Below are 14599 nucleotides of genomic sequence, written 5' to 3'. Positions count from 1 at the left end.
TGGTAGGAGGTAACAATATGACCAATCTGTTAGCTTTAGCTGTCAAGGGATGCAATAAAATGTATACCACTGATTCTATGTGGCCTAGTGGAGAAAGACCCTGGTATTTGCTTAGGGACTGTATGTGAAAGTTAAAGGAGGAGGTAATGAAGACTGCTATCATGGTCAGAGATGCAAATGTATATCACAATATCGCCTTCACAGTTTCTCATAGAAATATCATAGCAAAGATGGCTCCTCTTGCTTATAAGCACCCAATTCTTACTCTACTAATTGGTGAAATTAGGGAACCCTCTTTCCGAAGTGCTGGATAATATTTCACAGCTAAGTGACTTGGGGGAATGGGAAAAAGGTAAATTTCCTCAAGAGAGGAGAGTAAATAGCCAGTGGATTTAAAGTCAGAACAGATTGACAAGAAAAGAATTGTTTACTGCTCTATTGAGAGCAGGGGTAGATTTTGGGAGAATTGATGATATTCCAACTAATGAACTACAGAAAATGTATCAAGAAAAGGGGCTTGATGTTAGATAAAGTAGAGAAATAAGAACTGCCCCTAGATCTTCATGAACTATTGTATCCAAGTTTGTCACACCTTCAGGGAGACTCAGATTAAATAAAATACTGGGAGAGGTGGAAGTAGTCAATATGCTGAATTTATGACAGTACATCAAATCATTAAAACAGAACAAAGATTACAGTGTCATATATTCACTGATTCATGAGTGGTACCGTGTTTCCCCAATAATAAGATACTGTCTTATTAATTTTTTTGGACAGAAAAACACCAGAGGGCTTATTTTCAGGGGAGGGCTTATTTTAATGAACATTGACAGCAATTTTAATAAACAGGTAAATGTGAACAAAAAAGTGTACCTTTATTCAATAAGCAAATCACTGGGGAAGAACAGGATGACGCGCTCACTGCTGCAGCTCTGATTGGATGCAGCTTGGAGCGCGTTTCACGGGGGGAGGTGGGGATGGTGCATACAGAGGGTACCGTAATGTAGCGTGTAGCACAGGGGATCACCTTCACTACAGTAGCAATCTCAATAGGGCTTATTTTTGGGGGAGGGCTTATTTTAGAGGAATCTTACACAGTAAGGGGAGGGCTTATTTTCAGGATAGGTCTTATTATCGGGGAAACACGGTAGCTAATGGATGCCTGTGTGGAAAAATCAAAATTGGGAAATTCATGGCAAACAAGTCTGGGGCAAAGAATTGTGGGAAAATATATGGACATGTATTTGGTTACTAATTTGTCAGTTTTTCATGTAAATGCTTATGTGGCCCTCACCATGCCAGAATGTGAGTACAATGCATATGCTGATTGACTGGCAAAGATTATTACTCAACATATTGTCCCTACTCTGACACCAACTGATGATCCGAAACTAGGAAAATGGATCCACCAAATGGTCAGTCATTTAGGGGTCCAGGCCATACACCAGTGGGCCCAATATTGAGGTATTAGTATTGTTAAAAACAGGTAGTGGAGGAATGCCATATGTGTCAAATAGAATAGGAACAAACTGTTCCTCGGGTAGTAACTGGAGCGATAGCAAGGGAAAAAGTTCCAAATTTGGCAGATAGATTATATTGTACCCCTACACCAAGATAAAGTATGCAAATTTAAATTTACTTGTGTTGACAACTATTCAGGTATACTAGTGGCTTGTTCTTATAAGAATGTGACCCAGAAAAACACCTAGATAAACTAGTAATAGTTTTTTAGATTATCTAGATAATTACTAGATAATCTAGTAAAACTCTAGATATTGTAAGTCTATATAATGAAACCCCAATGCAAATTCAAAGTGACAATGGGTCACATTTCAAAGGTAATGAAATGAAGAGCTGTTGTATATTAAAGAATATAGAATGGATATATCACATTCCATATTATCTACAAGCAAATGGGTGAATTGAAAGAATGAATACATTAGGGGGTGGTTAGGTGGCGCAGTGAATAGACCACTGACCCAGGAGGATCTGGGTTCAAAATTTGACCTCAGACACTTAACACTTACTAGTTGTATGACCTTGGGCAAGTTACTTAACCCCAATTGCCCTGCCCTTCCCTCTCCCCCCCCCCTGCTCCAAGAGAAAGCAAAACAAAAAAATTAATACATTATTGAAAAAGTGGTTAAGGAAATTAAGTTTAATAATTTATATCAACATTGGAAGAATACTTTATTCACTGCTTTATGTAATTTGAATAATAGATCATTGGGAGAAAGTACGCCTCTAGCCAGAATGATGACACCAAATTTGCAAATTAGAAAACAACAAATACATAAGATCCCAAATATTGAGTACTGGACTGTGAAGCAAGATGTCCCAGCACCATATCCAGGAACACCTGGTTCTGCATTGTTTGATTTGCATTGTTCAAAGGACTTTTGGTTGAATAGAAAAGAAATAAGAAAAATCTCCTTTGGAATATGTTTGAGAATCCCTAAAAATCATTTTGGACAGATATTACCTAAATCAGGTTTAGCAGCTCAAGGAATCCATGTATTAGCTGGAGTAATAGATTCTAATTACCAAGGAGAAATTATTGTGACATTCCAAAATTTAGGTGAAGAACCCGTATGGTTTTTTAAAAAATGATAAAATAGTTCAAGTGATAATTATTCCTTGTGTAACAATACCCCTTGTGAAAACTGACCCTCCTTCTGAAATAACTATCAGAAGAACTGAAGGGTTTGGTTCTACTGATAGAATAAAATTGGGAGCTAAAATATGGGTAAATTGGAAGCCAGATGATATTCCAAAGGCTGTGGAAATTATAGCACATGGGAAAGATAATATTGTAACTGTTATTTATTTAGGAGAAGATGATAACCAAATTGTACCCTTAACTCATATATTCTACCATAAATGAGGGTATGATAGTGAGTTTTCTTTGTTTCTATATTTGTTTCTTTTTGGCTTTTTGTCTGTTAAACTTGTTTGCTAGATTTGTTTCCTGTAGGCTTAGAACCCTTCACCTGCAGATGCCTGATCCCTTAAGTCAGATGTCAACCCTGTCCACAAGTGTGATGTGTCACCCCTGGACCTAGTATGGATCAAGCTCCAGATGCCAGCTAAAAAACTGACCTCTCAAAAAGGACCTTTAGGGGCAGGGACAGGCCTACCTCCAATTTCATCAGAGAGTACCTATGGAGAAGAGACCTTTGCCCCTTAGCCCAAGATTTTGAACCCCATTCATTTGAGGGGGAAATGACCCTAAAATATTGTTTTATGTACTTATTTTCTGTCATCCCTGTTATATTATTGTAAAATTCTATTGACACCAGTTACCTCTAAACTCCCATTAGCCTATGTAATAAAATGCATTGTTAACGTATTTTTGTCATGTGAGAGACATGAAAGATCTTGGACTGAATATAATGGTAATGGTAATTTGAAGATCTTCCCTGCCCCTTAAAAGGCCTAAGGGAATTTGAAGATCTTTCTTGCTTTGAAGATCTTCCCTGCCCCCCTAATAGACCAAATGTAACCACATGGAGCCTGTGGTGGTAGGAGTTTGCTGAAGGATGGAGCAGAGTCCACAGGAAGCTGGGAATCAGAGCAGTTAGAGCTGGAGGGTGGAGAGGATGCACCCAAGGAGACACCTAGACTTGTGACTGTTTGCCCCCTGCTGTGACAGTTAGGCTCGTGAGTGTTTGTGGGAAGGTTAAAGGATGGTGTGGCTCCCTTCTGTGTTATGGTGTATTAACTTGTTTGTTACTATGATGAATTTGTCTTTCTGGTGTTGGGATTTGGTTTTCTGGTGTCTGAATAAATGTTATGCTTCTGTCTTCTATATGGAGAGTCTGTTATATTTTGTGATTGAGAACTATGCTGGCATATTCTTAGTCACCTTCAGTGTGGTGAATATTATATTGGTGCTACCACAGGTTAAAAAATTGTACTTCTAGGTTTTTAAAGTATTGTAGATGTGTAAATTTTTACAGATTACACAAACATAATTTTTGGCAACAAGAATGTTGATGAAACCATTTTCAAACATGCCTTTTCATCTCTTTTCATCTTTTTTTGAGGGGAAAGGAAAGGCAATTGGGATTAAGTGACTCGCCCAAGGTCACATAGCTAGTAAGTCTGTCAAGTGTCTGAGGCTTTGGGGATTTGAACTCAGGTCTTCCTGACTCCAGGGCTGGTGCTGTATTCACTGCACCACCTAGTGGCCTCCCTTTTCATCTCTTCAAAGTATGCATTTCTTTTAATAAACAGTTACTTTCTCACCCATTGAAAAAGGGCACTTTAACCTTGAAAGGAGAGATTGTATGTTTATTTTATTTTTTTTAAGTATCAAGTAATGACAGCCACTTTACATAGAAAAGGTCAGTAAATTTAGAACACTTGTCTTCTTGAAAAAGAAAAAAAACAACATAGCCCATCTTTAAGTTGGACAACTTTTAAAGCACTTTACTATGAGATAACTAGCAAACCTCCATAGGATACAAAAGATTGTCATGGTTACTTTTTAACCTCATTATATTGACAAACTGCCACTTTAAGAGCAACTACAAGTTAGAGTGAGTTAAGCATAATCATTTCACTAAAAGAAACATCCCCATGTATACCCTGAAGGAGAGAGAGGATTTGTAAACAAATATTGTTTGTTAGCATTTCAGTTAATTACATCAATATAGTGAGCCAAGCAAGTGAATTTTAGTATTCAAAAATCACTTTCTCACAAAGCACAGTGGGACTCTTACCACTAAGCTGTTGCCTTTGAGCAGAGTTAATTAAAGGATAATCTGGGGGTCAGGGTGTGCATACTCTGGATTTGAGAGTGGGGAATTTTCCCAGCAGTGTCTATCCTGCTGCTACAAGTGCCTGGGTCTCAGATATAACTGTCCCAGTTGAAGTAGAAAAGGAGAGAGGTTGGGAACTTATAGAAGGCTCAAATTCCCAACCATCTTGTCACTTGCCAATAGCTGCTCTGCTTGGTTTCTACTCCACCATCATCTTCATCATCCCCCTCAACTCCCTCTGGGTACCCTCTGGCACTTCTACCCCTTCCTTTTAATTTTTTTTGTCCATGGTTTTCAACTATTAGGTTGAAAGCTTCTTGAGGCATGGTGGAGCTGTGATGGTGGAATAGAGAGAGCATTCCAAAAAGTCCCTCCCAACATTCTCTTCCAAACTTTAAAATAATCTGTCAAATCAAATGATGGAGCAGCTTAGCCAACGAAAGGTCAAGGTAAGACATTTTTCCAGCCCGAGACAACTTAGAAGGTCCAAAGGAGAAGTCTATGACACTGGAGTGGGGACTGACCTGGAGCACAAGTGGTTGCAACACCAGCTGTGGATTTTGAAGGGGGCTGTGATAATACCACCAGCAGCAGCAGCACCTCTGGGAACTTTCAGCTTAGAGATAGTAAGTGTATTGGACAACTAGTCAAAAATAGATGACAGGGGACCCCTGTGTTAGCCCTGGGTGCAGGACTGGGAACTGTCTGGCAATTCCATTGCCCATTACTCAGGTTTGGGTCACAGTTCCAAGGTGAAGAAAAGTACTTATGGTCACAAGGGAACAGGGACCCTGGTTGCAGTTCCAGGGTGGAGAGGAATGTTTGTACTTGTGGTTGCAAGGGAATAGAGGCCCTTCCTGGATAAGATCCAGATCAGAGACTAGGAGAGTAGTGACAGCACCTCTTCCTGGATCATATCACTTTGGAAACACCAAAAACTTGTGGGCCCAAGATGTAGTTGTGAAAACAACAACATGAGAAAGACTAAAGTTTTGGACAGTATAATGGCAAGCAAAGAAGTACCTGGCACCTTGTTTCAGCTACTTAAGTATTTAGCACCTTGTTTGAGTTCAAGTGTCTTTGAGCCTTGCCCTGATTATGTCAAGTCTTTGTTGAGAAACAGAACTTGCGAAGAGTTAGAAGAGCTTGCGGATGCAACAGGGGGGAGCTAATAACCATATATAAGGAGAAGCCCAAGCTAGGGAAGAGCAGAATTGAGAAGGGGAACTTTGTGGTGGCCAGGAACTCTGTTTGTCTGTTGTGTTTGTGTTGATTTTTGTTTGTGATACTTTGTACAGAAGCCCTGGGACCTTACTGGAAGCCCTGAAAGAGGATTTTCTTGTTGTTTGCTTACAGAAGTACTGGAGGAGGGATTTGGAGGTCCTGGGACTGTACTAACAAATTGTGTTGAGCTCTCAGACCTTGTATGTGGGTCTGTGTTGATTTCACAGGCAGATAGTGAATTCATCATGGTGCCAGCAATGTGCATGAATGTTGTTTTGGCTCTGTTAAGCTTTGTCTTCCCAGAAACAGAAACTGTGAAGGACTTGAGGTAGACTGGACAATGTGACCTTCAATATGGAACAGGAACTGGACAAGGAACTGAACAAGGAGCTGGACGAGGAGCTGAGAGCTGCCTATCTTTGAATCCAGGTGACAACTGGGTAGATTCAGTCAGGAGCTGGACCCAGGGAAGAGGAACCATGGAATCTGAGAACCAGCCTGGAGTCAAGATGAAAAGACCTCTTCTTGGGTACTTAATGCTGACTGAGAAGATGATGATTTACTGTGACCTAGGGGTAGAGAACTTTGGCTTTTGTACTTTGTGTCCCTTAAGGAGACTTGCTCCTTAAGGATGATAGAGGTAAGGACTTACTGAATGATATATTTTGTTTAAAACTATGTGGCCACTTTAGTGATAACTTGTTATGTTATAATATTGTGAATGCTGTACTTTGGTTTCTGTGAATATTTTGCTTTAATTTACTGCTGAATAAATAGAGAGTTTACTATACTATATAATCAGAACCTTAAAGCTATTCACAGCAGCAGTCCTCTGGAAAGCTGCTTGTGCTTGGCTTTACAGACAGGTTTTGCTACCTTCTGCTTCCCCCTGCTCCTGCAATGAGCAGAGCTGAACTTTAACATAAAGTTCAAAGTCAATAAATAGGCAGGAGAAATAAGCAAACTAAAAAAAATAATAACCCGATAATAAAAAACTACCATGGTTACAAGGAAGATCAAGACACAAATTCAGAAGAAGACAATGATGTGAAAATATCTACAAGCAAAGCCTCAAAGAAAAATGCAGATTAGTCACCCAATAAAAATTCCTTGAAGAGTTAAAGAAATAAAAAAGAGTTAAAATAAGATTTAAAAAAATCAAATAAAATTAGTAGAGGAAAAATTGGGAAAAGAAATAAGATGTAAGAAAATTATAAAAAGATAATTAACAGCTTGATAAAAGAGGCACAAAATAATACTGAAGAAAATAACACTTTAAAAAACAGAATTGGCCAAATGATAAGGGATGTGTGAAGCCTTACTGAAGAAAATAGGTCCTTTAAAAGCAGATTTGGCCAACTGAAAAAAGAAGTACAAAAACTTACCGAAGAATATAATTCCTTAAAAATTAGAATTGGGCAAGTAGAAGCCAATGACTCCATGAGACATTAAGAAACAATCAGATAGAGTCAAAACAATGAAAATAATAGAAGGAATTAGAAAATATCTCATCAGAAAAACAACTGACCTAGAAAATACATACAAGAGAGATAATTTAAGAATTATTGTACTACATAAAAGCCATAAAAAAGCCTAGACATCATATTTCAAGAAACTATGAAGGAAAACTGTCATGATATCTTAGAATCAGAGGGCAAAATAGAAATTGAAAGGATCCACTGATCCCAAAATGATAACTCTCAGAAATACTATAGCCAAATTCCAAATATCTTAGGGCAAAGAGAAAATACTTCAGGCAGGCAGAAAAAAACCATTCAAATATGATAGAGCCACAGTCAGGATCACACAAGATTTACATATACCATGTTAAAAAGAGGAAAGGGCTAGGAATATAACATTCCAGAAGGCAAAGGAACTAGTATACACTGAGAATAACTTGCCTAGCAAAACTGAGGATAATTCTTTAGGGGAAAAATCGATATTTAATGAATTAGAGGACTTTCAAGCATTTTAGATGAAAAAAACCAGAGCTGAATAGAAAATTTGATATTCAAGCATAAGACTCAAGAGAAGTATAAAAAGCTAAGTATGAAAGAGAAGTCATAAAGGTTTTAATAAAGTTAAACTAGTTACATTCCTATATGTGAAGATGATACATGTAACTCCTAAGAACTTTCTCGTTATTAGGGAAGTTAGAAGGAATCTTCATAGAAAGCATGGGTGCAAGTCAGTTATGTTGGGATGATATGAAAAAAAAACTGAGGGGTAAGAAAGAGGGATGACCTGGGAGAAGGAGTAAGAGAGAAAAAGAATAGGGAAAATATTTTCACGTAAAAAAGGAGTGCAAAGAAGAGTTTTTACAGTGGAGGGGAAATGGGAGGGGTGACCAATGTTTGAACCTCCCTCTCATCTGAACTAGTTAGAAGAGGGAAGAAGATATACATTCAATTATCTAATAGGGAAACAGGAGGAGAAGGGGGTGAGAAAGGGAACCCAAAATTACTATTTATTTATTTTTGTCATTCTTGCCTTTTTAAATTTTGAGTTCTAAATTCTCTCTCTCCTCCCCCTTCCCCATGTACTTAGAAGGTAAGCAATATTACATCAATTATACATATGAAATCATGTAAAACTTTTCAATATTAGCCATATTTCAAAAAAGCAAGAAAAATAAAGTAAGAAAATAATACTTCAATTTGTACTTGGAGTTCATCTGTTCTCTTTCTGGAGGTGGATAGCATTTTTTTTCATTATGAGTCCTTTGGAATAGTCTTGAATCATTGTATTGATCAGAGTAGCCAAGTCTTTCACAGTTCATCATTATAACATTGAGAGTAGAGTGCATAATGATTTCCTGGTTCTCCTCACTCCACTTTGCATCAGTTCATATAGGTCTTTCCATATTTTTCTGAAGCCATTCCCTTCATCACTTCTTACAACACCATAGTATTCCATCACAATCATGTGCCACAAATTGTTCAGGTATTTTGCAATTGATAAGTATCTCCTTGATTTCTAATTCTTTGCTACCACAAAAGAATTGCTATAAATAAATAAATATGGATCCTTTTGCTTTTTCTTTGATCTCTTTGGGATACAGAACTAGCAGTGGTATTGTTGGATCAAAGGCCATGCACAATTTTAATGACCTTTGGGCCTAGTTCCTAAATTATTCCCCAGAATAGTTGGACCAGTTCAGTACTACACCAACAGTGCATTTGTGTACTTATTTTCACTTCATCCCCTCCAGCATTTGTCATTTCTGTGAGGAGGTACCTCAGAGTTGTTTTAATTTACATTTCTCTAATCAATAGTGATTTAGGGTATTTTTTCATATGTCTAGAGGTAGCTTTGATTTCTTCCTCTGAAAACTGCCTGTTCAATATCTTTTGGCAATTTATCAACTGGAGAATAGTTTTTAGTTTTATAAATTTGACTCAGTTCTATACTTACGATATATTTGAGAAATGATGTCTTTATCAGAGAAATTTGCTATAAATTTTTGATATTTCTTCATTGTCTATAGTACCTTTTAGCAAAATGTATTTTCCTGATTATCCATCTTTGTCTGATATCATAGCATCCAAATTCTTAAAGGAAAAGTTGAATAGAATTTGTAAAAGTTATATGTGGCAGACCACTGAAGAGAACAGAATGGGAATAGAAAGGGAAATACCTTTTCCTCAGCTGTACATGACACTTTCACAAAACCTGATTGAGTATTAGGGAATGAAAATTTCACAAATAAATGCAGTAAAAGAGAAACATTAAATGTAACCCTTTCATACAATAATGCTATGAAATTACATTAAATTAAGGGTCTTTGAATAATAGATTAAAATTAATTGGAAACTAAATAATTGAATTCTGAAGAATGTGTGCATCAAAGAACAGATCGTAGAAACAATACTTTCACTAAAGATAATGACACAAATAAGACAACATACCAAAATTTGTGAGATGCAGACAAAGGAATAATTAGGGCAAAATTTATGTTTCTAATTTATTATTATTATTATTATTTTGGCTTTTTGGAGGGTGGAAGCAGGGTGATTGGGGTTAATTGACTTGCCCAAAGTCAAGGCTGGTAAATGTTAAATGTCTGAGGCCAGATTTGAACTCAGGTCCTCTTGACTCCAGTCCCAGTGCTCTGTTCACTGTGCCACCTAGCTGCCCCTAAATTCTTATATCAATAAAAGAGGGAAAGAGCAGATCAGTGAATTGGGCATGCAACTAAAAACAACTAAGAAAAGAACAAATTAAAAATCCTCAAATGACAAAATATAAATTCTAAAAATCAAAGTAGAAATGAATATAAATGAAGGAAAAACCACTGAACTAACAAATAAAACTCAAAGTTGATTTTATGAAAAAAAATCAATAAAATAGAAAAATCATTGGTTAGTTTGATTAAAAAAGAAGAAAATCACATTTCAAACATCAAAAATGAAATAGGTGAATTGCCACTGATGAAGATGAAATTAAAGCAATTATTAGGGGTTATTTTGCCCAACTATATGGTAACAAATCTGGCTTAGTGGAATGAATGAATGTTTACAAAAATACAAATGGCTAAGATTAACAGAAGAGGAAATAGGTAAAATGACCCTATCTTAGAAAATGACATTGAACAAACTATAAGTGAGTTCCCTAAGAAAAAATCCCTAAGACCAGAAGGATTTGCAAGTGAATTTTTTCAAATATTTGAAGAAAAAACTATTTGAAAAAATAGGCAAAAGAATTCTATCAAGATCATTTTATAACACAAATATGGTTCTGATACTTAAACCAGGAAGAGCAAAAATGGACAGAATACTATAGAGCACTTTCTCCAATAAATATTGATGCAGAAAATCTTTAATAAAATACTAGCAAGGAGATTACAGGAGTATCTTACAATGGCAATTATAATAAGGTGGGACTTAAATCAGGAATGCAGGACTGGTTCAATATTAGAAAAATTATAAGCAGAGTTGACTGTGTCAATAACTAAAAACAGCAATCTCAATAGATTAAAAAAGATCTTTTGAGAAAATACAACACCCATTCCTATTAAAAACACAAGAAAGTATAGGAATAAATAGAGCTTTTCTTAAAATGATAAGTATTATCTATCTAAACTAAGAGCAAGTATTATCTGCAATTGAGATAAACTAGAAGCCTTCCCAATAAGATCAGGGGTGAAGCAAGGGCAATGATTATCTCCATTAGTATTCAATATTGTACTAGAAATGGTAATTATAGCAATAAGAAATTGAAAGGCAAAAAGAAATTGAAAAAATAAGAATAGGCAATGAGGAAACAAATATTCTTTGCAGACAATATGATGGTATACTTAGTGAATCCTAGAACATCAACTAAAAACTAGTTGAAGCAATTAACAAATTTATCAAAGTTGAAGGATACATACTAAACCCATAAAAATCACCAGCATTTATATTTATTGCTAACAAAACCCAGCAGGAAGAGAAAGAAAGAAAAATTATATTTAAAATAACTGTAGATAATATAAAATATTTGGGAGTCTACCTGCCAAGACAAGCCTAGGAACACAATTACAAATTACTTTTCATATAGTTAAAGACAGACCTAAACAACTGGAGAAATAGTAATTGCTCATGGGTGGGCCAAGCCAATATAATAAAAATGACAATTTTACCTAAATTAATTTACTTATCAATGCCATGCCAAACTATCAAAGAATTATTTTATAGTGCTGGAAAAATAATAACAAAAATCATCTAGAAAAACAAAAGGTAAAGAATATCAAGGGAACAAATGAAAAAAATATGAAGGAAGGTAGCTGATCTCAAACTATTACAAAGCAGTGATAATCAAAATAATCTGGCACTGAATAAGAAATAGAATGGTAGATCAGTGAAATGGATTAGGTACACAACATACAGTAGTAAATGGCCATAGTAATATAACATTTGATGAATTAAAAAATCAAACTTTTAGAGCAAAAACTCACCATTTGACAAAGATTTCTGGGAAAATTGGAAAGCAGTCTGGCAGAAACTAGGCATAGACCAACATCACACACTGCATATGAAGACAAGGTCAAAATGGGTAGTTGACTTAGACATACGAGATGATATAAGTAAATTAGGGGAGGGGAAAAACTATGAGAGCTATGGATAAGGGAAGAGTTTATGACCAAAGAAGAGTTGAAGAGAATCATAGGAGGTAAAATGGATAATGCTAATTACATGAAGTTAAAAAGTTTTGCACAAATAAAATCAATGTAGCCAAAATTAAAAGGAAAGCAGAACAATGGTTAAAAAAATTACAATAAATTTCTCTGATAAAGGCTTAATTTCTCAAGTAGATAGGGAACTGAGCCAAATTTACAAAAATAAGAGCCTTTTTCCAACTGATAAATATTCAGAGGATATGAATAGGCAGTTTTCAGAAGAAATAATCAAAGTTATCAATAGTCATATAAAATGATCTAAATCACTAATAATTAGAGAAATGAAAATTAAAACAACTTTGAAGTACTACTTCATACCTATCAGATTGACTAGTCTGATAGAAAAGAAAAATGAAAAATGCTGGAGGGGATGTGGAAAAAATAGGTACACTACTGCATTGTTGATGGAGTTGTGAACTGATTCAACCTTTCTGGAGAATGATTATGAACCATGCTATAAAACTAGGGCTATATAACTGTGCATACCTGTTGACTCAGAAATAGCAGAACTAGATTTGTATCCCAAGGATATCAAAGAAAATTTAAAAGGACCTATATGTGCAAAAATATTTATAGCACCTTTTTTGTGGTGGCAAAGAATTGGAAATTGAAGTGATAGCCATTAGTTGGGGAATGGCTGAATAAGTTGTGGTATATGATTGTGATGGAATACTCTTGTGCTATAAGAAATGATGATGAGGAGAATGATTTCAGAAAAAACTTGGAGGACTTATATATATATATGTATATGAATTGATAAAAAGCGAAATGAACAGAACCAGAAGAATATTGTACATAGTAAAAAATATATAGTGTAAAGATGATCAACAGTGAAAGATTTAACTACTTTGATCAATGTAATGATCCAAAACAATTCCAAAGGATTCATGATGAAAAATGCTGTCTATCTCCAGAAAGAGAATTGAAGAACTCCAAGTGCAAATTGAAGCATATTGTGTTTTTTCCACTATTTTTATTGCCTTTTTATTTTTTGCAACATGGCTAATATGGAAATGTTTTACAAGATTTCACAATATATTGCAGGTATCATATTGCTTCCCTTCTCAGTGGATGGGGGGAGGGACTGGAAAGAGGGAGAAAAAATTGAAACTCAAAATTTTTAAAAATAAATACAAAACACACACACATACATCTTTGAAGGTAAGGATTGTCTTTCTTTTTCTTATTTTTGTCTCCATCATTTAGCAGAGTGTCTGGCACCAAATAGATACTTAATAAATATTTATCATATAGTACTGGAGAGAAAAGAAATGGGATAAGTGTTTGCTGAATTACTTGATAATTCATGTATTGAATTTTACTTTTTTTTTAACAACACCATTAACAATTAACTACCTGACATACCATATAAATGTAAAGGGTTTTGTTTGAATTACAAAGATTTTGTTTCTAATCTTTTCTTTGAGGGTACATTTGTCACTAAAAAATTAACAAAAATCAGTCTTTGAAAGTCATTTTACCCTACAAATAAGGTTTTTAAAATAATAAATGAAAACAATACTATTTTTTTCAGTTGAGAAACTCAAAATGATTTATGAAGTAATTTGGAATAGGATGAATTTCAAGCATGCTGGAAAGTACCTCTTAGTCTCTCACCTGAGCAGAAATGTCTAAACCCCATAATTATAATCCAATGTCTATCATGTTGCCTGTCACAAAGCAAGCACTTAGTAAATATTTTTCTATTGATTTATATGCATATTTTTCTAGAGATAAGTCTTTTATCTTGCTTATATTACCAATATATTAGCTTGCTTATACTACCAATGGCAGGACCACTCTGTCTGAGTGCTAACTCTTGTAACTTTTTGGTTTAATGTGGCATGGTTTAAAACGTTTTTTGTTCTGAATTTAAATATAAAAAAGTTAAGCATTTTCATATGCACAGTGGAAGACAAACCGTGAATTTCCATTTCTAACCATGTTTTTTTAAGTGTGAAATAAATTCTACATGTTATTTCTAAAACTGTCCTGCCTTAAAAAGGGGTTTCCATGCTCCCCCTTTTTTTAGAGGAGAGGCATCAGGATCATTAGCTTTTCCTTTCCCTAATCCCTTTTCCCATTAAAAACAAGTGGGAAAAATCCTTCTTGTAACAAATAGGCACAATGACAATGTCCAGAAGTTTTTTTTTTGTGCACCTTAAGTCCATCACCAGTCTGTCAAGATGTGGGTAACATGCTTCATCTTAGGTCCTTGATATATGCTTGGTCTTTGCTTTGGAGTTCTTAAGTTTTCCAAAATTCTTTTCTTTGCAATGTTGTCCTTGTATCAGTAATTCTCCTGTTCGCTTCAATCTGCCTCAGTTCGTATACACTACCCAGGATTCTCTGAAGTAGTCTTTCACATTAAAAAAAATATTCTATTGCATTTATATACCATAATTTGTTCAATCATTTCCTAATTAATGGGAATGCCCTTTGTTTTTAGTTTTAT

At 35.3% G+C, this 14599-nt stretch overlaps 2 protein-coding genes across 5 annotated transcripts in view; both read right to left on the bottom strand.

Moving 5' to 3' along the window:
• The window catches only part of MIA2 (MIA SH3 domain ER export factor 2), a 481197-nt gene extending 472667 nt beyond the window's left edge, over positions 1-8530 (bottom strand). The window contains exon 1 of the mRNA XM_069082299.1: positions 8521-8530. The gene's annotated coding sequence lies outside the window, so the exon portion shown is untranslated. The remainder of the gene's footprint in view (positions 1-8520) is intronic.
• GEMIN2 (gem nuclear organelle associated protein 2) overlaps positions 1-14599 on the bottom strand; it is a 404714-nt gene that overhangs the window by 268169 nt on the left and 121946 nt on the right. The gene's annotated exons all lie outside the window — the stretch shown is intronic.

This window comes from Petaurus breviceps, unplaced genomic scaffold, assembly GCF_028583685.1.
Source record: "Petaurus breviceps papuanus isolate PSGF00001 unplaced genomic scaffold, PetGlider_PUasm1.0 164, whole genome shotgun sequence".
NCBI lineage: Eukaryota > Metazoa > Chordata > Mammalia > Diprotodontia > Petauridae > Petaurus > Petaurus breviceps.
Note: the sequence above shows the minus strand (reverse complement) of the source record. Positions and strands in the feature narration are given on the sequence as shown.